The sequence below is a fragment of the Scyliorhinus torazame genome, chromosome 7 (assembly GCF_047496885.1).
Source record: "Scyliorhinus torazame isolate Kashiwa2021f chromosome 7, sScyTor2.1, whole genome shotgun sequence".
Classification (NCBI taxonomy): Eukaryota; Metazoa; Chordata; class Chondrichthyes; order Carcharhiniformes; family Scyliorhinidae; genus Scyliorhinus; species Scyliorhinus torazame.
The window spans coordinates 198,198,684-198,218,885 of record NC_092713.1 but is presented as its reverse complement, the minus strand read 5'-3'; the positions used below and the strand labels follow the sequence as shown (position 1 = coordinate 198,218,885).

General features: G+C 49.3%; 1 protein-coding gene across 2 annotated transcripts in view; it reads left to right on the top strand.

Annotated features, from left to right (window-relative positions):
* LOC140426776 (janus kinase and microtubule-interacting protein 2-like) overlaps nt 1–20,202 on the top strand; it is a 388,630-nt gene that overhangs the window by 259,280 nt on the left and 109,148 nt on the right. The window lies entirely within an intron of this gene.

Sequence of the window (20,202 nt, the reverse complement as noted above, 5' to 3'; positions counted from 1 at the left end):
GGGAGGCAAAGGCCAGTACCTCGGCCTCTTTCGCTTCCTGCACTCCCGGTACCTCCGCCACCCCAAATATCGCTACCACTGGGCTCGCCTTCACCCGAGTGTCCAAAACTCGAAACATCACCCTTGCAAACCCCTGCCAGAATCCTTTAAGCGCCGGGCATGCCCAAAACATATGGGCATGATTCGCCGGACTCCCCGCACACCTCGGGCACCTGTCCTCCACCCCAAAACGCCTACTCGCCGCCGTTATATGCGCCCGATGCACCACCTTAAACTGGATTAATCTGAGCCTGGCACATGATGAGGAGGAGTTCACCCTGCCCAGGGCATCGGCCCACAGGCCCTCACCCAGCTCCTCGTCCAGCTCCTCCTCCCACTTATCCTTCAACTCCCCCACTGAGGCTTCCTCCACCTCCTTCAGCTCCTGATATATGTCCGACACCCTCCCCTCCCCTCCCCTACCCAGACGCCAGACACCACCCTATCCTGGATCCTACGTGGGGGGAGCCGCGGGAATGTCCCCACCAGTTTTCTGAGGAAGTCCCGAACCTGAAGGTACCTGAACGTATTCCCCGGGGGTAGGCCGAACCTCTCCTCCAGCGCCTGCATGCTAGGGAAAGTCCCGTCTATAAACAGGTTCCCCCATCCTCCTAATACCTGCCCTATACCAGCCTTGGTATCCCCCATCCAACATACCCGGAGCAAATCTGTGGTTATTCCGTATCGGGGTCCACACTGAGGCCCCCTCCTCTCCCCTGTGTCTCCTCCACTGCCCCCAGATCCCCAGTGCCGCCATCACCACCGGACTAGTGGTGTATCGCGCCGGTGAGAACGGCAGCGGAGCTGTAAGAAGTACCCCTAGACTGGTGCCTCTACACGACGCCGCCTCCAACCGCCCCCACGCCGCCCACTCCTCCATCATCCATTTCCTGATCATGGCCACATTGGCCGCCAAGTAATAACTGCAGAAGTTCGGCAGAGCCAGGGCCCCCCCCCCCAAAAAAAAATCTGGCTACACTCCAAGAATACCCTTTTGAATCGCGGGGTTTTATTCGCCCACACGAATCCCGTCACAATCCTATTCACCCGCTTAAAGAAGGATTTTGGGATGAAAATGTGGAGGCACTGAAATACGGAGAAGAACCTGGGGAGAACCGTCATCTTCACTGTTTGCACCCATACCGCCAAGGAAAGCGGGAGCATATCCCACCTTTTAAACTCTCCCTCCATCTGCTCCACTAGCCGGGTTAAGTTGAGCCTGTGCAGGGCATTCCAGTTCCTGGCCACTTGTATCCCCAAGTACCGAAAGCTCCTCTCCACTATCCTGAGCGGGAGCTCCCTCAGTCTCTCCTCCTGGCCCCTACCGTGGACCACGAACAGCTCACTCTTCCCACGTTCAACTTATACCCCGAGAACCTCCCGAAGTCCCCCAGGATCCGCATGACCTCCCCCATCCCCTCTTAATGGGTCCGAAATATACAACAGCAGGTCATCCGCGTAGAGAGAGACCCGGTGCTCCTCCGCTCCGCGCACCAGCCTCCTCTAATCCCCCAAAGTCCTGAGCGCAATGGCCAACGGCTCAATTGCCAGGGCAAACAGCAACGGGGATGGGAAACCCCCGCCTCGTCCCCCGGGTGCAGCCTGAAATATTCCGACCTTAGTCGGTTTGTGGACACACTCGCTACAGGGGCCTGATACAGCAGCCTGACCCACCCTATAAATCCCTCCCCAAATCCAAACCTGCCTAGCAGCCCCCATCCCCCCCACCCCCCCCCCGCCTTCCGAGGGCATCACGATAATATTCAAGAGCCTCCTCACATTCGCGTTCAGCTGCCTGCCCTTAACAAAACCCGTCTGGTCCTCCCCAATCACTCCCGGGACACAGTCCTCTATTCTGGTGGCCTGAATTTTTGCCAACAGCTTGGCAATAACGTTCAGGAGCGATATCGGCCTGTAGGACCCACACTGAAGCGGATCCTTCACCTTCTTCAGGATAAGCGAGATCAATGCCTGCGACATTGTCGGAGGGAGGATCCCTTTCTCCTTTGCCTCATTGAAGGTTCTCATCAGGAGTGGGCTCAGCAGCTCCGAGAACTTGTAATAAAATTCGACGGGGAAGCCGTCCGGGCCCGGGGCCTTGCGCGTCTGCATGCCTGCCAGCCCCCTGACTACCTCCTCCAACCCAATCGGGGGCCCCCAGTCCCTCCACCCGCACTGCTTCCACTCTTGGGACTCTCAACTTGCCCATGAACCGCCTCATCCCTTCCCCCTCCCCGGGGGAGGGGGGGGGGGGGGGGGGGCGGGGTTCCGACTCGTAGAGCCTTCCGTAGAACACCCTGAAGACTTCATTGACGCTCTCTGGGCTCAGCACCATGTTGCCTTCCCTTTCCCGCACTCCCCCAATCTCTCTGGCTGCCTCCCTCCTGCGCAGCTGGTTCGCCAGCATCCTACTCACCTTCTCCCCATACTCATAAACTGCCCCCTTCGCTTTCCTCAACTGCGCCTCCACCTTCCCCGTGAACAGCAAGTCAAACTCCGCCTGTAATTTCCGGCGCTCGTTCAACAGCCCCCCCTCTGGGGCCTCCGCGTACCTCCTATCTACCCGGCGTATCTCTCCCACCAGTCTCTCCCTCTCCACCCTCTCCTTCTTCTCTCTATGGGACCTAATGGAGATTAACTCTCCCCTAATGACCGCCTTCAGAGCCTCCCAAACCACCGCCACCGTCACCTCTCCTGTGAAATTCGCTCCCACATAATTCTCAATACTCCTCCTTATCTGCCCGCACACCTCTTCGTCCGCCAGCAGCCCCACATCCAGTCGCCAGAGAGGGCGCTGACCCCGTTCCTCCCCCAGTCGCAGGCCCACCCAGTGTGGGGCATGGTCCGAGATGGCAATGGCCGAGTATTCTACTCCCTCCACCCTCGGGATTAACACCCTACTCAACACAAAGAAGTCTATTCGCGAATAGACTTTATGGACATGGGAGAAAATGGAAAACTCCTTCGTCTTTGGCCGCGTAAACCTCCAGGAGTTCACTCCCCCCATCTGGCCCATGAACTCCCACAAGGCCCTGGCCGCCACCGGCCTCTTTCCATTCTGGACTTGGAACGATCCAAGCTCGGATCCAAGACCGGATTAAAGTCCCCTCCCATAATCAGGTGACTTATCTTCAAGTCCGGGAACCTACCCAACACGCGCCTCATAAAGTCCGCATTGTCCCAGTTCGGGGCATATACATTCACTAACACCACCCGGGCCCCCTGCAGCTTGCCACTCACCATTATATACCTGCCCCCCTTCTCCGCCACAATGCTCCCCGCCTCAAACGCCACTTGTTTACTGACCAAAATGGCCACTCCTCTGGTCTTTGAGTCTTACCCCGAATCAAACAACTGTCCCACCCATCCTTTCCTTAGCCTCGTCTGGTCCGCGAGCTTTAAGTGCGTCTCGTGGAACATGGCCACATCCGCCTTCAACCCCTTCAAATGCGAGAACACGCGGGACCTCTTGACCGGCCCATTCAGGTCCCTCACGTTCCACGTGATCAGCCTGGTTGGGGGGTGGGGTAACCACGTGGACTAGCCATCTCCCTTTTTCGGCCAACCGCGTGCCCCCGCCTCCCTCCTCCAGCTCTCCCCCTGGCGGCCCCCCCACCCGACTCTCCATCCATACCCCTCACCTGGCTCCCCTTCAGTCAGCAAAGCAGCACCCCTTCCCCCCCCCCCCCACTGTGCTTCCGTGAGTCTGCTCACCCATGCTGACCCCGGCCGCTCCCACCTCTATATACCAACCCATAACTTGTTGCCTTCTTCAGGCCACCCTACCCCCCCCTCCCCTGCAGGGTAGAGGGGCAAGCGCCATCTGGGACCTCTCTGTGCGCCGGACAGCCTGTCCCGGGCGTTTCCTGCCCCCTAGCACCGAACACCTGGAAAACAAAACACCTGGAAAACTAGCAAAACAAACAACAAAGCCCCCAACCAAACTAGGGCAGACATGCCCTTAAACTTATGCTTTGCCCGCCGTCCTCCCCTCGGTCCCTCCCCACCCGCACATTTCACCCCCATACAACAGTCCCTTAGTTCAGGTCCAGCTTCTATGCCTGATGAACGACCACGCCTCATCTGGGGTATCAAAATAGTGGTGCCTGTCCTGGTATGTTACCCACCTTCTCGCCCGGTGCAGGAGCCCAACTTCACCCCTATACCGTGGAGGACTGCCTTCGCCCGGTTAAAACCTGCACGCCTCCTCATCAGCTCAGCTCCCAGGTCCTGGTAAATTCGGATCTCGCCATTCTCCCATTTACTGCTCCGCTCTTTCTTCGCCCACTGCAGGACTCGCTCCCGGTCTGTCAAACGATGAAACCGTATCACCATCACCCTCGATGGCTCGTTCACCCTCGGCTTTCTGGCGAGAACCCTGTGCACCCCATCCAGCTCCAAGGGCCGAGGGAAGGCCCCCGCGCCCATCAGCGTCCCCAGCATTGTGGCCACATGCGTGCTCGCGTCCGCCCCCTCCACTCCTTCAGGAAGGCCCAGGATCCGCAGATTGTGGCTCCGAGACCTGCACTCAAAGTCATCCAGCCTCTCCCGCCATCTCTTATGGAGTGCCTCATGCCAGGCCCAGGATCACGTCCTCGTTCTCCACCACCTTCCTCCTCACCTCCTTGATCTCCTTCTCCTGCGCCTTCTGGGACACCACAATTCTTTCCATGGAGGCCAGCATCTCCGTTTTCAGCTCCATGAAGCAGTTTTTAAGGAGCTCCTGCTGTTCTCACTGGGCCCACACCTCCCGATCTTCTCCGGCCGCCATTTTGTCCTCCCGGACCTTCTCGACCTTCTTCCCCGGGTTCGCGCGTCTGCCAGCTCCGCTCCTGGTCCTCGCCATGCACCAGCGGGGTGGTGGGGGGGGGAGGGGGGTGGGGGGCTCTCCCACGTCTGTTCCCACGCCGGTCCCTCCTGTTAATTGCCGCCGCCGCTCCTTTCAGCGGCCCGAACACCGATCCCGGCGGGAGCTGCCGTTCGCGTGACCTAGCAGGTTATTGCCGCTACCGGAAGTCATCCTCAATAGAAGTTGTTAATGGTAACGGGTGAAATAAATGTTGTTTTTAATATTTGCAGCAATTGTATACATGATACCAGGTTAAAAGTCCAACAGGTTTGTTTCGATGTCACTAGCTTTCGGAGCGCTGCTCCTTCCTCAGGTGAATGAAGAGGTCTGTTCCAGAAACACATATATAGACAAATTCAAAGATGCCAAACAATGCTTGGAATGCGAGCATTAGCAGGTGATTAAATCTTTACAGATCCAGAGATGGGGTAACCCCAGGTTAAAGAGGTGTGAATTGTGTCAAGCCAGGACAGTTGGTAGGATTTTGCAGGCCAGATGGTGGGGATGAATGTAATGCGACATGAATCCCAGGTCCCGGTTGAGGCCGCACTCATGTGTGCGGAACTTGGCTATAAGCTTCTGCTCGGCGATTCTGCGTTGTTGCGCGACCTGAAGGCCGCCTTGGAGAACGCTTACCCGGAGATCAGAGGCTGAATGCCCTTGACTGCTGAAGTGTTCCCCACTGGAAGGGAACATTCCTGCCTGGTGATTGTTGCGCGATGTCCGTTCATTCGTTGTCGCAGCGTCTGCATGGTCTCGCCAATGTACCACGCTTCGGGACATCCTTTCCTGCAGCGTATGAGGTAGACAATGTTGGCCGAGTCGCACGAGTATGTACCGCGTACCTGGTGGGTGGTGTTCTCACGTGTAATGGTGGTATCCATGTCGATGATCTGGCACGTCTTGCAGAGATTACCATGGCAGGGTTGTGTGGTGACGTGGTCACTGCTCTGAAGGCTGGGTAGTTTGCTGCAAACAATGGTTCGTTTGAGGTTGCGCGGTTGTTTGAAGACAGCGCGCCGAAAGCTAGTGACATCGAAACAAACCTGTTGGACTTTAACCTGGTGTTGTAAGACTTCTTACTGACCTCACCCCAGTCCAACGCCGGCATCTCCACATTATGTATATATGATGGTAATAGGAGATCACTAAAATGTGAGAAGAGCGACATTGAGTGGTGTAAACACAAATACAATGAACTGAGCTGGTCCTGACTTTTTTTTGGTAAATCAGTAATCTTTCTAAGAGACATATTTAGCTAATACTGTATATTGATGCAAAATCTGGGCAAGAATTCTCTGTTTGGGAGGCTATGTTCTCCTTGGATTCACTATTCCTTGCCATGCAAATGTATCCATGGTGGGGTTTGTTAGGGATTCCCTCACGAATCCCGCTAAAGGGGCCCCATTTTGAGCAGGTGGCTCAATGTTGAGGTCCGGCAGCCGGGCCCTCTCCATCCACTCCCTCAGCCCCGCCAACAACGCAATTGTGCCCCCCAGCACAGGATTGTCTGGGTCACCACCCCCCACCCAGTACGAGGGTGACCCCTTTCTCCCCCCAGGGATCTGCACCAGAGACCCCCATGAGAGCGATCCCCACCAAAAAAAACCCTATAAGAGAAACCCCCCCATCAGAGATCTCACCAGAAGAGAGATCCCTGCCTGGAAACTAGGGGGCAGTCCAGGCAGAGGTGGTGCAAAATAATTCACTGCTTTAAAACTTACCTGTGTAACACACCTGGCTCAGGCAGAGAAAGCAGCACCTGTAAATTCCTAGAAAGAGAAAAACACAGCTGCTAGCTTTAAACCCCCTCAGATCTTTGATCTGCAAGCCATTCATCCATATCTATTTGAAGTTGATTTCACTAGGCTGCGATTGACAGATTCCACACACAGGCAGCTGTCTGGATTGTTTAATTTATTTTCCTTTTAATGGCTGTGTGGATTTCAAGTAGTCAGCTGGGAAACCAACTGCAGTGTTTGTAAATATAAAGCTATGATTGACTGCTCTTGGACCACATCAAAGACAATTAAGTGCTTTCTGCAGAGAAAAAGAGGAAGTTAGAGGAACCATTGGCAGGATTTGCATTGTTGGGGGGGGAAGGGGTCTCTCCGATGGACTTTGTGGGTAACTCCCTTAAAGAGATACTCCTTTGGCCCATCACAAAGTGCGCCACGCTGGGAAATATCTGCATCAATTCTCACCCACATGAATCCTAGCCCAGAGGAACGAAGATTCATGTGGATGTGGAGAATTTGGTGTCCAACCCGTTAATAGGATACAAATGGGTCAAGCGGCAGTGGGGGACTGGAGCAACGGATGCTGATCCCGTTTTTTGGCTGGTGCTGGATTCTCTGCTGCATTGGGAACTCCGTTACTGGCAGTGGGTGGTGGAGAATCCAGGCCCTGAGTTTTGGAAGCACACTGAATCACAGTAGAGTGCTCACTCACCTCTAGAATATTGGTCAGTCTGATGAACAGAAAGTGTCCTTTCTCTGCTGCATATGAACAATTGACATGAGGAGGGTTTGTTATGTTCAACCCAGTTCCTTGGGATTACAAGCTGAAAATGTCAAAATGGCTAAAACTGTCAGGAGGGATATATTTAAGGCAGTTGTTGTGATCGTTTAGAGGAAACTTTAATCTTCATCTGGTGTTTATTGTGCTTGCTTTGAATCATTAAATAGAAAAGTATAGACATTTCATCCAACCAAGACTATCCCTAAATTGGAGGCGGAATCCTCGGTTTCTGAGACTGTGTTGACGCTGACGCAGAACTCGTGGACTTTCACGACAGACAAATTTGTGCTGAGCTTGGATTAATTCAGCAACTGTGGAGGGGCTAGCACTAGCACCAAGTGGAACACAATGGATTCCAATGAAAAATGGTGGGGGATTCGCCAGGTCTGTGATTGACACTCGGGAGGCTGACAAGCTGCAGCCACATACACACATTGCACTCCCCACACGCATTCATCCCAGCCAACAAGATGGCACTGGTTGTGCTGGTGTGCGCCCATACAGCTGATGGGTCGGCTGGAGCCCGAGGGCACCTAGAGGGGTGGCCATGTGGGAACACCCATACGACCTGTGGCCCTATGGTCACAGTGGGCTCTTAGCGGCATGCGCAGCTGCATGGCTGCCTTGCCAGCTGCGGCAATGGTGTTCTGTGCCCGTCCACCCAGACCCCACAGCCCACCTCTTGGCCGCTACTCTCCTCGGCCCTGCAGAAGTCCCCCAGCCAGCAGCACAACTGTCAGCAAACTCTGGCGGAGTTGGACACTTACTGTACCCCCTCTCTCTCCCTCAGCAGCCACGACGCCGGTTTCACGATTTTTAAAAGCACAAGTGAACCGTGCCGTCAGGAACTCGGACCATCGGAGTGGGAGCATCGTGGAGGCCCTGGAGAATACCGGGTGGGGCCCTCTAATGATATGCAAACTGTGTTTACTGTACGTGCATTCTGAACCGCATTGACGCCACTGTCGAGATAACGGAAAATTGCGATTTGGCGTCAAATCGATGCCTGCCGCAATTTTAGCGTCGGAACCTGGTCACTGCCCAATCGCTTTTCGCAATTTTGGCATCAGCCAATGGAGAATCGTGCCCTGGGAGTGCTTGAAGCTGATACATTGACCTCTTCGCCGGAATTCTCCTGCTTTTGGAATTCTCTTTTGTTGCTGGCAGCGTGCCCCCACCCGTGGGTTTCCCGTGGGGTGACTTCAATGGGAAATCCCATTGACAAGCGGTGGGGAGGGAGAAACCCGCCGCCAGCAAACGGCATGCCGCCGAGAATAACACGGTTGGCGGACCCGCCCCTCTTCTTTCAACGCAAAGAAACATTTGCCGAAGAGGAGACAAACTCCTCACATTTGATTCAGTACTTTTAGTAATCAATACCCATACTAGTTACAAAGATCAATATCTGAATGTTGTTTGTGAGTATGCGTTCTGGGAGCAAACAAGGAAAAAGGCCCATTGAAAAAAGTAAATCAACACTATGTCAATGGTTACATGTCCAATGGCTACACTGGGGTGAAGTTCAATCATTTCTTCCACTTTGTTTAATGATTTTATGTGCTTGTAGCATTTACAATAAAGAGCATAAAGACTAACAGATGGCTATCAACTTTGGATGAGACTGCCAGAGTGGGGTTCAAGGAGTTTGCGAGGATGTGTAAACTTTGGCAATATGTGACCTTTTTGAAAATTCTCTCCTTCTACTTTTCTTTTCTCCCGACTAGAAAATAGTAATTTCTCGTGGGAAACAGTATAGATATATTTCTTTTGATAAAGGGGCAGTGCCTGACAGATTATACAGATTGGTTGCACCAAGATCACTAACCTTGCAGTTAATGCATCAGTGTCAGTGGGAGAGTGGCCAATGTGTGATACTGAATTTGCTTCTCCATTCCCGCTGCAGTGAATGGAGATTTGACTGAGCGCCATATTCTCCATCCTCGCTGGCAGCGGTAGCGAAGCGGACTCGCAATGGAGAATCCCTGCCCACTAAAGAGTTTCAAATTGAACAAATCTTTGCAGACCACAGTACCTACTCTGGAGTATGATCAATGCTCTGATCCCCTTTGCAGTTCAGGTAATGCTTGTAGTTCATAATCACACCTAATCCCATGAAAGAAATTTTCAAAATCTTGTATCATGTGGGAGACTCAGTTTGATCCTCATAACATGGGATTTATTACTTTATTGAGGTCAGTAAATGTTTTTTTTTTCCAATTAAGGGGCTATTTAGCGTGGCCAATCCACCTACCCTGCGCGTCTTTGGGTTGTGGGGGTGAGACCCACACAGACATGGGGAGAATGCAGACTCCACATGGACAGTGACCTCGGGTCCTTGGTGCCGTGAGGCAGCAGTGCTAACCACTGCGCCACCATGCCACCCCATCAGTAAATCTCATAGAATCTCATAGAATTTACAGTGCAGAAGGAGGCCATTCGGCCCATCGAGTCTGCGCCAGCACCTGGAAAGAGCACCCTACCCAAGCCCACACCCCCAACCTATCCCCATAACCCAGTAACCCCACCCAACCCAACACTAAGGCCAATTTTGGACACTAAGGGCAATTTATCATGGCCAATCCACCGAACCTGCACATCTTTGGACTAAATGTTTGATTTATAAGACTGGGCTGTGTTCAGAGTGTTACGTAGAGCATTCCAAACTCCAGAGTCCACCTGAATGATAAGCTGCTTGAATCTTTGTTCCTTGTTTCCGAACTGTTTGGCTAGATACCTCCCTTACAGTGCCACTGTTGATTATCCAGTGAATGTCATGTCCTTACTACTAGCTGTTCATTATTCTCCACATGGTGTACACCTTGACTGTGAATTCAGCTCAATTCAAATTTCTGATTCAAATTTGACTCCTTTGAAGCAGAACCCATAACATTTCTGACCTTTGTAACAGCTCTGAGTGAATGACAAGCTATAAATTACGAAGCTGCTTTATCGATGCGGGGGAAAATAGGTAATAATTGCTATCATTCTGAGTTATGTGGAAACACTGATGGATCACGACTACAAACTGTCCAGGTTTTTTTTTTCAATCTCCACACTGGACACCTTTGGATAAAACAAATGCACATTTATTGGTCGGGTGATTTTGTAAATTGTGTTACTGAACAAGCAATTGAGTGGCCTGGGAAAATAATCCAGAGAATGAGGTCAAATTCCACTTTGGCAGTTGGAGTATTTGAATTATTTTTTAAACATTTGGAATTTTTAAAAAAATTGGTTAACTTGATCCTGAAGCTGATGGGCTGTCATTTACAACTTGATCAGTGCATCTTTAATGTGAGATGCTATCATAATAAAGACATTTACGTGCGCTAGCTATTGCCATCTAAGGATGAGTAAGCCTCTGATTACCTATTAACTTGTCTCCTAATGCTCATTAAAGTGGCTGCACGGGGAGGGGGGGGGGGGTAGTAGACCAGATGGAGCCCGCAATGGTAAAGCTGGGAAGGTTAGGTTGCAGCACATACGGCCACTGTGGGAAGATGTGTGCAATGAGACCATATGGAGCACATGAGTGGGGAGGTATGTTTGGAGTAATCAGAGACAGTTGTAGATAGGAAAGGAAGCTGGAATGGCCACATATTTGAAGTTGAAATGTCTCCTGCTCTCCCTGTAGACATGGGTCACCGCCCTCCCAATTACTGTCAACTCCTCGAGAGCAGTGATCTAATGGCCAGGGCTTCCTGGTGCCTGTTGTGTGCTATCCTGTCCTAGAAGAGAAAGAAGAGCGATTGAGACAGGAGATGAACTCATTCACTCCTTGGTCACTGACAGTAAAGAAATGGTGGTATTCTAGAATCAATGAATACACAATCACGTCTCTCCTTGCAAGCAGCCATTTTATGAATGGAGTATTAGAATCATAGGATCTTACAGTGCAGGAGGAGGCCATTTGGCCCACTGTGTCTTTGATAGCACATGGTGAGGACGTATTGACTCGACTCAGTGCATCCTCTCACAGACCCACCTCTAGTTACTTACCCAACTCATCCTTCTACTTATGATTTACCTCCCCTCTCTGGGTTCCCTCCCACTCCATGAGTTCCTTGTAAATTTCTGAGACCTTCCCCTCCCCCACTCCTGTTTTCGAAACTACATTGTCCTGTGTCCCCTGAGGCGGTAGAAGCAGAAAGGCTGGGACCTGCACGGTTCACAAACGCCTTAATACATTTTTTAAAAATTCTCTAATTGTGAACACCTCTTTTGAATCTCGCCTTCATATTATTTTCTATCAGGGGAACAAAATTCATTTCTTTAATCTCTCCACAGAACTTAAGTGCCTCATCCCTGATAACAAGTTGAGTGGATTTTGAGAGAAAATATTCATAAAATTAATTGAAATTATTATGGTTATGGCCAATTATGAATTTGTTTCAGCTCGAGCACTTTATAAGACTAGATAATCCAGTCTCCAATTTAATGTGTGTTCTCATCTGAGCTCTGTTGTTGAAATCTTTGCCCTCTATTATCATCAATAGTTTTCCCTTTATCATTGCAAGCCATTGCTACTAGCAGCTTTGGTGGTTGGCTTCAAATTATGGGATCGGCAGCATTATTGACTTTGGACCAAGTTTCTGCTCTGAACATTTGTAATGTAAAAATAGTCTGCTTTCTCCAACTGGGCTGTAATGCTCTGGCATATTTCATCGACCATTGATTGCTGCACTTTCTGCCTTGTCTTTAGTGGTGCCCTTGTCAATGTGAAAAAAGATTAAACAATCACAGATGCAGCCACAGTCAATTAGACTTAGATTTGAGTTAATCTCAAACAGTACTGAGCAGGGTCAGGCTCAGGCACCTTTCCAGGAGCTGATTTAATACTGTACTATTCTAAACTGAGAAATAGATCTTGAAAAAATTAGAACTGAAAATTCTCAGACCTAAAATGGGAAGGGGGTAGTAAACCAGATGGAGCCCGCAGTGGTAAAGCTGGGAAGGTTAGGTTGCAGCACATAGGGCCACTGTGGGAGGATGTGTGCAATGAGACCATATGGAGCACATGAGTGGGGAAGTATGTTTGGAGTAATCAGAGACAGTTGTAGATAGGAAAGTAAGCTGGAATGGCCCCATATATGAAGTTGAAATGTCTCCTTGTCATAATATACGCCAATATATTATGGTGCAGACACACACACACACACTGATGGACATGCAGTGGGACCAATCAGCATACACAACACCGCAGCCAATCACCAGTGAGAGCACACAAACTATAAAGACAGGGGACAGGAGAGTTCCCACTCATTCTAGTAGCAGCCAGCTCGGAGCACAGAGCTCACAGCCTGCAACACAGACATTCACCATGTGCTGAGTGCATCACCTGGTTAGGACTAGGCAAGGGTCAACAGTTAAAGCTGGTATTGCATTTACCCACAGTTCAAGTATGTTAATATAGTTAACCTTACAATAAAATAGAGTTGCACCACTTCCAGTGTTGGTGATCTGTTTGTGGTCCAGAATACCCAACACATCACTTCTCTCCCTGTAGACATGGGTCACCGCCCTCCCAATTACTGTCAACTCCTCGAGAGCAGTGATCAAATGGCCAGGTCTTCCTGGTGCCTGTTGTGTGCTATCCTGTCCTGGAAGAGAAAGAAGAGCGATTGAGACAGGAGATGCACTCATTCACTCCTTGGTCACTGACAGTAAAGAAATGGTGCTATTCTAGAATCAATGAATACACAATCACTTCTCTCCTTGCAAGCAGCCATTTTATGAATGGAATATTAGAATCATAGGATCTTACAGTGCAGGAGGAGGCCATTTGACCCACTGTGTCTTTGATAGCACATGGTGAGGACATATTGACTCGACTCAGAGCATCCTCTCACAGACCCACCTCTAGTTACTTACCCAACTCATCCTCCTACTTATGCTTTACCTCCCCTCTCTGGGTTCCTTCCCACTCCATGAGTTCCTTGTAAATTTCTGAGACCTTCCCCTCCCCCACTCCTGTTTTCGAAACTACATTGTCCTGTGTCCCCTGAGGCGGTAGAAGCAGAAAGGCTGGGACCTGCACGGTTCACAAACGCCTGAATAAAATATATATATATTTTAAATTCTCTAATTGTGAACACCTCTATTGAATCTCCCCTTCATATTATTTTCTATCAGGGGAACAAAATTCATTTCTTTAATCTCTCCACAGAACTTAAGTGCCTCATCCCTGATAACAAGTTGAGTGGATTTTGAGAGAAAATATTCACAAAATTAATTGAAATTATTATGGTTATGGCCAATTATGAATTTGTTTCAGCTCGAGCACTTTATAAGACTAGATAATCCCGTCTCCAATTTAATGTGTGTTCTCATCTGAGCTCTGTTGTTGAAATCTTTGCCCTCCATTATCATCAATAGTTTTCCCTTTATCATTGCAAACCATTGCTACTAGCAGCTTTGGTGGTTGGCTTCAAATTATGGGATCGGCAGCATTATTGACTTTGGACCAAATTTCTGCTCTGAACATTTGCAATGTAAAAATAGTCTGCTTTCTCCAACTGGGCTGTAATGCTCTGGCATATTTCATCGACCATTGATTGCTGCACTTTCTGCCTTGTCTTTAGTGGTGCCCTTGTCAGTGTGAAAAAAGATTAAACAATCACAGATGCAGCCACAGTCAATTAGACTTAGATTTGAGCTAATCTCAAACAGTACTGAGCAGGGTCAGGCTCAGGCACCTTCCCAGGAGCTGATTTAATACTGTACTATTCTAAACTGAGAAATAGATCTTGAAATAATTAGAACTGAAAATTCTCAGACCTAAAATGGGAACCTCTCCCCTTCTTCATCCCTGTCATTTCCTTCTTCATCCCTGTCATTTCCTTCTTCTTCCCTGTCATTTCATATTTGTCTTCCTTTTACTGCCCTTCTTCCTCATGCCCACTCTATAGCTCCTTCCTCTTTCCCCTCTACCTTCAATTCCCCACTCACCTTCACCCTCTTTCTCTCTGTCGCTCCCTCTCTCCTTCCCTACCCTGGCTCCTCCTCTTTATTTCTGTGTTGCAGGATTGAATGGAAGGTAGAGTTCACAGAATGACGGAATTTCCTGCTAGTTGTCAATTCCATCTACAGTTTTACTGCTTAGCATTTGTAGGGGCTGGTTTAGCACAGGGCTAATTATCTGGCTTTTAAAGCAGACCAAGGCCGGACAGCAGCACGGTTCAATTCCCGTACCAGCCTCCCCGAACAGGCGCTGGAATGTGGTGACTAGGGGTTTTTCACAGTAACTTCATTTGTGACAATAAGCGATTTCATTTAATTTGTTTTCATTTCAAGTAAAACATTTTTTACATTTGTTTTTGAGGAGAAAGGTTCAGAATAATGGGCGGGATTCTCCGACCCCCCCGCCGGGTCGGAGAATCGCCGGGGGCTGGCGTGAATCCCACCCCTGCCGGTTGCCGAATTCTCCAGCACCGGATATTCGGTGGGGGTGGGAATCGCGCCGTGCCGGTTGGCGGGCCCCCGGCGATTCTCCTGCCCGCGATGGGCCGAAGTCCCGCTGCTGGAATGCCTGTCCAGTCGGCGAGAATCAAACCACCTCTCTTACCGGCGTGACAAGGCGGCGCAGGCGGGCTCCAGGGTCCTGGGGGGGCGCGGGGCGATCAGGCCCCCACGGTGGCCTGGCCCGCGATCGGGGCCCACCGATTGGCGGGCGGGCCTGTGCCGTGGGGGCACTCTTTTCCTTACGCCTTCGCCATGGTCTCCACTATGGCGGAGGCGGAAGAGACCCCCTCCACTGCGCATGCGCGGGTTTGCCGTGAGCGGCCGCTGATGCTCCCGCGCATGCGCCGCACGGCAAAGTCATTTCTGCGGCAGCTGGCGGGGCACCAAAGGACTTTCCCGTCAGCTGGCGGGGCGGAAATCAGTCCGGCGCAGGCCTAGCCCCTCAAGGTGAGGGCTCGGCCCCTCAAGATGCGGAGAATTCCGCACCTTTGGGTCGGCGCGATGCCGGACTGATTCGCGCCGTTTTTGGCGCCAGTCGGCGGACATCGCGCTGATTGCGGAGAATCCCGCCCAATGTTCTGAATGTTATTAAGCCACAGTTATTTGTTTTTTTTGATGGTGTTCCTAATGTCTAGGAAACCATATCAAAGTGCTTTAAGGAGGAGATACAATGAATGTCAAGTAAATGGAAAAAGAGAGAATGGAGATGATGAGGAAGGGTATGCAAAGAAAGGTTTTAATGAAATGGTGATGAGACAGCATGAGCTGGCAAGGAAGGTCCATAGTACAAGAACATAATGGCTGCATCTGTGAATCATAATCCGTGGCAGAGGGAATAGGAGACAAGAAGTAAGCTGGCCTTTCCCCTCCCTATCTTTTAAACCACATCTAACCCAACAATCCTCCAAGATATCTGTACTCCTATGCTGGCCTCTTGAGCATTCCCAATTTTGATCACGCCACCATTGATGGCTGTGCCTTCGGTTACCCAGGCCTGAAGCACTTGGATTCCTGCTCTAAGTCTCTCAGTCGCTCTCTCTCTCTCTTTTCTCCTTTAAATTGCTGCTTAAAACTAACTTTTGGAGGAAGCTTTAAACAAGCTATCTTTAAATGGTTCAATGCCAAACTCTGTCTGATAGTGCTCCTGTGAAATGGCTTGGAACATTGTTGATGGTGTCTAAGATTTGTTGCCTTGTTTCTACAGTGCCCACACAGCCAACGTTCATTAGGTGTAAAGGTCATGACAGTTACTTCCAAAAATGTTATTTCATAAATTGGCTATGGTCCCTTAATAGGCCTCACTTTTTGTGTGAATACTAATGCAATGCATCCAATTTTATATGCTGTGCTCTGATGTCTGGCTGCACCTAAAACCATGACTGCATGTTAGATGGTGCAGTTTAATGGAGTAGGTTACACTAAGTTCCATAAAGGGTTAACTGTAATCGTCTGTGATGTCACAGAAAGAAGTGACATTTACTCGTGATTTGACAGAAGAAAGCAGCATGGGGGGAAGCGAATGTAAAGTTTTGTTCTGCTAACCGTAAATATCTGACAAAGTTAGTGTTTGCCCCTAACAATCTTTGAAAGTTATTGAACATACTCCAATCCAACAATGCAATAATGTATGATGGAAAGTGGTTTTAGGATGGCATTAGGAAGATCTCCACCTCTACCCGAGTACTTTGAGACAGTCATATGCCTAAATCAGGCTGAAGGATCGTGCTTCACTCGATTTTGCTCTGTATCCGGTCTCACAGCACAGCATGAGCATAAGCATGTCAGTACATTTTTGTATGCAATGGGCCACTGTGTGGATGACATTTTAGTTACTGTGGGGATTGATGAAGGTAAAGCTACATAAGCTGTAGCTATTGATACATAGCTTTCTAACTCCACAAGAATGCCATCATGGAATGTGCAAAGTTCATTAAAAGTACCCAGAGATACAAGGAAAGCATTGACACATTTATTAATGATTCGCACCGATTAGCAAACGATTGAGAGTACGGTGATCTAAAAGAGGAGCTAATTCATGACAGAATAGTTGTTGGAATAATAGATTATCGGGGCGGCGCAATGGTGAACACTACTGCAGACCCGGGTTCGATCCCAGCCCCGGGTCACTGTCCTTGTGGAGTTTGCACATTCTCCCCGTGTCTGCGTGGGTCTCACCCCCACAACCCAAAGATGTGCAGGGTCGGTGAATTAACCATGCTGAATTGGCCCTTAATTGTTAAAAAACATTAATTGGGTACTCTAAATAAAATTGAAAAAAAAAGAATAATTATCAGATAGTCTGCAGTCCCAGGAAGCTTGACACAGAACTGATCAGTAGTCAGAGAGAGAGAGAGACAGACAGCTCAAATCCATACAGTTGAATTTGTCAGACATAAAAAAGAGAACATAGAGAGAATGAGCCGCATGCAACATGAAAAGCATTTAATGGTGGCAGGCAAGGCTAACTGTTGCTGATGCAGGAGAGAAAGGCATGGACAAGGAAATAGTTCTGCCAAATATGCGCAATGCAAAAAGTTGGGGCATTTTCAGGCAGTAAATAAAAAGGTAGAACACTCAAAGCAAACATTTTAAAAGGAAGCAGAGTCCATGAAGTTGAAGATTCACAAGTCACTGAGATACCCTTCTTAAGAGAGATTACAGAAAGTGGAATTGTTGGAGTGCAGAGATCCTGGTAGAAACTCACAGGACACACTTCAGACTAGATACTGGAGCAGTAGTTTCAGTCCTTTCAGACACTGAACCATGGTTAAACAAGAGAGTACTTCGACCATCCCAAAAATTTACATGGGCCAGGGGGAACACATGGGCCAGGGGGAACAGAGTTCAAAGTTTTCAGAGAACTAACAGCTACATAACAGCGCAGAGAGAAAATCCAAAAATGTGCAGGTTAGGTGGATTGGCCATGATAAAAAAAAAGAATTGACCGTAAGTGTTCAAAAATATGTGCCGATTAGGTGAGGTTGTGGGGATAGGGTGGGAGAGTGGGCTTAGGTAGGGTGTTCTTTCAGAGGGTCAGTGCAGACTTACTAGGAACTCAATGTTCATTATTGAATTACTGGTGGCAGCACGGTGGCGCAGTAGGTTAGCCCTGCTGCCTCACGGCACCGAGATCCCAGGTTCGATCCCAGCTCTGAGTCACTGTCCGTACGGAGTCTGCACGTTCTCCCCGTGTCTGTGTGGGTTTCCTCCGGGTGCTCCAGTTTCCTCCCACAGTCCGAAGACGTGCAGGTTAGGTGGATTGGCCATGATAAATTGCTCTTAATGACCAAAAAGGTGAGGAGGGGTTATTGGGTTATGGGGATAGGGTGGAAGTGAGGGCTTAAGTAGGTCAGTGCAGACTCGATGGGCCGAATGGCCTCCTTCTGCACTGTATGTTCTATGTCTATGTGTGGAGTTTGCACATTCTCCCCGTGTTTGTGTGGGTTTCGCCCCCACAGCCCAAAGATGTGCAGGTTAGGTGGATTGGCCATGCTAAATTGCCCCTTAATTGGAAAAATGAATTGGGTACTCTAAATTTACTATTAAAAAAAAATTGAATTACTGATCTAATTCAAGATCATAGTTGTTCACTTCTAAGTAGAAAGACATGTATAGAATTGAATCTAATCTGCAGAATAAAATAAATAAAGAATGCTGAAGGTTAATTGGGAGACTTCATTGCAGAATTCCCAGAGTTATTTTTGTGATTGGGGAAGCTGAGAGCAATGCAGCATAATATACTAAACCTAGAAGTGAAACCAATATGCTTATATACATCCAGCAAGACTCGCAAACATAAAGAAAGAGATCAACTCAATGGTGAGAGAAGGAGCCAATTCAGCAGTAAAAGAGCCAGTGAGTTGGTGCTGAGGATTGGGACTGGTTCTGAAGCCAAACAGTTCTATCTGTATATGTGTTGGTCTCACATAACTCAGTAAAGCTGTGAAAAGAGAAATCCATGAAATGGTGTCAGTGGATGAGAGTTTAGCAAAATAAAGTCTTGAGCCTAACTAAGGATGCAAATTGGATCTAAAGTGGGTGTAACCATTGTTGTTTTATTTCAATGATTAAACTTAGAGTAAGGGCGGGATTTTCCACTCACCGTGCAGTGTATTTTCCGACAGTGGGATTTTGTGTACCCTCTGCCGTTGAGGAATGCACTGCAGTGGATCGCCATGGCAGGACTGGAAGATCCCACCGCCAGGAAGGGATGGAAAATTTTGGCTGATGATTTTGAAAGTATTGTAGGCAGTTAATTTTTTAAAAATAAAATTAGATTGCCCAATTATTTTTTCCAATTAAGGGGCAATTTAGCGTGGCCAGTCCACCTACTCTGCACATTTTTGGGTTGTGGGGCGAAACCCACGTAGACACGGGGAGAATGTGCAAACTCCACACGGACAGTGACCCAGAGCCGGGATCGAACCTGGGACCTCAGCGCTGTGAGGCAGCTGTGATAACCACTAGGCCACCGTGCTGCCCTGTAGGCAGTTAATTCTAACTAGGCCAAACTGGATCGCCTTCCTCCTCAGCCCTTTACTATCCTCAATGACTGATGGCCTGTCTCATTCCATTATTTCACTCGTCCTCTGTCTTCCCATCATTCAGAGTACATTCATCATAGAATTTACAGTGCAGAAGGAGGCCATTCGGCCCATCGAGTCTGCACCGGCTCTTGGAAAGAGCACCCTTCCCAAGGTTATCACCTCCACCCTATCCCCATAACCCAGAAACCCCATCCAACACTAAGGGCAATTTTGGACACTAAGGGCAATTTATCATGGCCAATCCACCTAACCTGCACATCTTTGGACTGTGGGAGGAAACCGGAGCACACACGGGGAGGATGTGCAGACTCCCCACAGACAGTGACCCAAGCCGGAATCGAACCTGGGACCTTGGAGCTGTGAAGCAATTGTGCTATCCACAATGCTACCATGCTACATTGTTCTACTGAAAATGGTTAAACATCAAAGGAGATACTACAGATCGATAGGAGGTATGCGGAGACCCCAGAGGCAGGGCTTTTAAGGGAATGGCGGAGGCTACAGGCGGAGTTCGGCTTGTTAACCACAGGGAGGGTGGTGGAGCAGCTGAGAAAGGCGACGGGGGCGATCTATGAGCATGGAGAGAAGGCCAGCAGATTGCTTGCACAGCAGCTTAGAAAGAGGGAGGCAGGGAATGTAACTGACGGAGATGGAAACCTGGTTGGAGATTCAGCAGGGGTGAATAAGGCGTTTAGGGATTTCTACAGTAGGCTGTACAGGTCGGAACCCCCTACGGGGTTGGAGGGAATGAGGCACCTCTTGGAGAGGCTGAATTTCTCAAAGGTG